At 37.7% G+C, this 2377-nt stretch overlaps 1 pseudogene; it reads right to left on the reverse strand.

Moving 5' to 3' along the window:
• Positions 1-2006: 2006 nt before the first annotated feature.
• LOC148952843 (U5 spliceosomal RNA) lies at positions 2007-2121 on the reverse strand (annotated as a pseudogene).
• Positions 2122-2377: the final 256 nt, after the last annotated feature.

Genomic DNA, 2377 nt, shown 5'->3' on the forward strand with positions numbered 1-2377 from the left:
GTTCAAGGTAACGAACTGTAAATAAGAAGGGATTCGGCTCAATGATAACCCAAACTCTAGAAAACGAAATTTATGTGTCAATAGATACATCAAAAGAATTTGCTTTTTATGTTGATTCCAATTATATAGGATTCACCAAGTTTTGGTGTTGCTTATCAAAAGCTACGAACCTAAGAAGTTTTGCCTGATTTTCAAAAAGGGGGGATTCCTCAAAAGTCAAGGAATCTTAATGAAAATTGCACCATCAGATTTAGCAGCACCAAGGAACACTACTGTAGAAATTTCTAGCTTCCATATGCAAAAATCCGCGTTTACTTGTTGTTTTTTTGTTTGTTTGTTTTTTGTTTTCCCCAGGGTGATCGTGTCGAACTAATGATCCTAGAATATTTGGAGAGGGTTCATATAAACGGAAATTAAAAGATCTAGTGCTCTTTTTAAGCAACCAAAAAGATTTGATGGCAACTAGTTCCCCTCTGACGCCTTTTTCCCAAAGCCGTCGGACGAAATTTTGAGATATCTATTTTGTTCAATATAATTGAAAGGTCAAATAACTATGTCTTTGGGTATACCATGACCTCCCTCCCCCCCTCTTGCCCCTGCGGAAAGGGCTGTACGTTACGAAATTTCCCAATTGTTTATACACACCGTTTGTAAACGGAAGTAAACGGACATTTTTAGTAGGGGAGGGGGGAACTTCTGCTGGGGGGATTTTCCACGGGGAGAATTTTCAGTGGTGAAGGAAGTTTCTGGGGGGGGGGAGCCTTACAGAGAAAATTTTAGACCAGGGGAATTTTCCAAAATTCCCATACGAAATTCTTTGTATTTGTCTCACTTTTTCTTTGCCAACTCAATTTTAAGTGTGGAGATGCTCCGAACGAATTGTCTGGGGACAGTCTTCAGTGGGGTTGGAGTTTTCTGGAGGATCTTTTCGTGTGGAGAGGGGTATTCTCCACGAGAGAAATTTTGATTGGGGAATGTTCCGCAGGAAAAATTCTCCACCGGAGAAATTCTCCGTGTAGGATTTTTCTGCGGGAGCAACTTTTGACTGCTGGGGGGGGAGGATTTCCTGGGGAAATCTTTCACGAAGGTGAGGATTTTCGGCATGATCAGAAATCAAAATCCTATTCAAATGAAAATATGCTAAGGAGAATCTATCAGGCGGAATCGTCCGCAAGAATCTTTCCAGGGGGAATTTTCAGCGAGGATGAAATTGTCAGGGAGAATCTTCCGAGGAGGGTGGGGTATTTTATGTGGGTTTATTTTAGTTTTCTGAAGGAAAATTCCGTGGAGGAATTTTCCTTGGGGGGATGGAGCTTTCAATGGATGGGAGCCGGATTTTCCGGCATTATTTGAAAAAACGATCAGAAATTAAATATATAAAAAACAATATTTTTTACATGAAAGTACGGAGCAGCATTAAAACTTGAAATGAACAGACATTATTCCTTATATGAGGGGGGTTGCCTCATCCTCAATATTTCGCTCTTCAAGCTGAAATTTGAATTTTTGTCCCAATTCTTTAAAAAACGATTCATGAAACAAAACTTTAAAAAGCATTTAATTTGAATAAGAACCTTTTTTAAAAGTACTAAAAAACCTCATCGCGAAGAGCGAGGAATTAAGGAGGGGACAACCTCCCTCAAATACGGAATGATATCTGCTCGTTTTAATGTTGCTCCTTACTTTTCATTGAAAAAACTTTTTTTTTTTATTTAATTTTTTATAAGACTCAGTTTTTGATGATATTTTAGATGTTTTAACAGCCGACTGTTTTGGTAATGTCTTACAACCTTAATACAGTGCCATAATTACAGCGTTAGCAATCAGAATCAATTTCAAAGCCATGGATGTTATCTACTTATTCTAGTTTTTCCATACGTAATGTTCTTTCCATTGTGTGGAGTGCACTCAGAGACAGCAGAAGCCAAATTAGAAAATCAAAAGTCATATGGACACCTGCAATGGCAGCTAGGACTTGGCTCATTATTAGACCGAGCTAAGACTTTGGGCTAGTCTGTCTTTGGGCATTCAAAATTCGTTAAAACTCATCAAGCGCCATTATTCACGGTAATCTTTAGTAAAAGGTGAAAAATTAATTTGTATAAAGATTAACCGTGTAACATCACCAGCAATGGTTGAAATGGCTAGGCCTAATTGGCTAGCAGTGAAATAAATAGGCATTCTGCCAAATCTGCGTTTTTTGTTTGTTTTTTTTTTATTTTTTTTTTACAGGTTTTTCTTATTATCATGCTCTAAAAGTTCTACTGAGAGGAAAGTAATACACAGTAAAAATTAACATCAGCTAACTGTCTCGTCGTCTTTTAATAAAGCAACACATCAAAATTCTTTCACCATTCGCCAAACACAACAACAACAT

The sequence above is a fragment of the Artemia sp. Qi Xiang Cuo genome, chromosome 4 (genome assembly GCF_049724085.1).
Source record: "Artemia sp. Qi Xiang Cuo chromosome 4, ASM4972408v1, whole genome shotgun sequence".
Lineage (NCBI taxonomy): Eukaryota > Metazoa > Arthropoda > Branchiopoda > Anostraca > Artemiidae > Artemia > Artemia sp. Qi Xiang Cuo.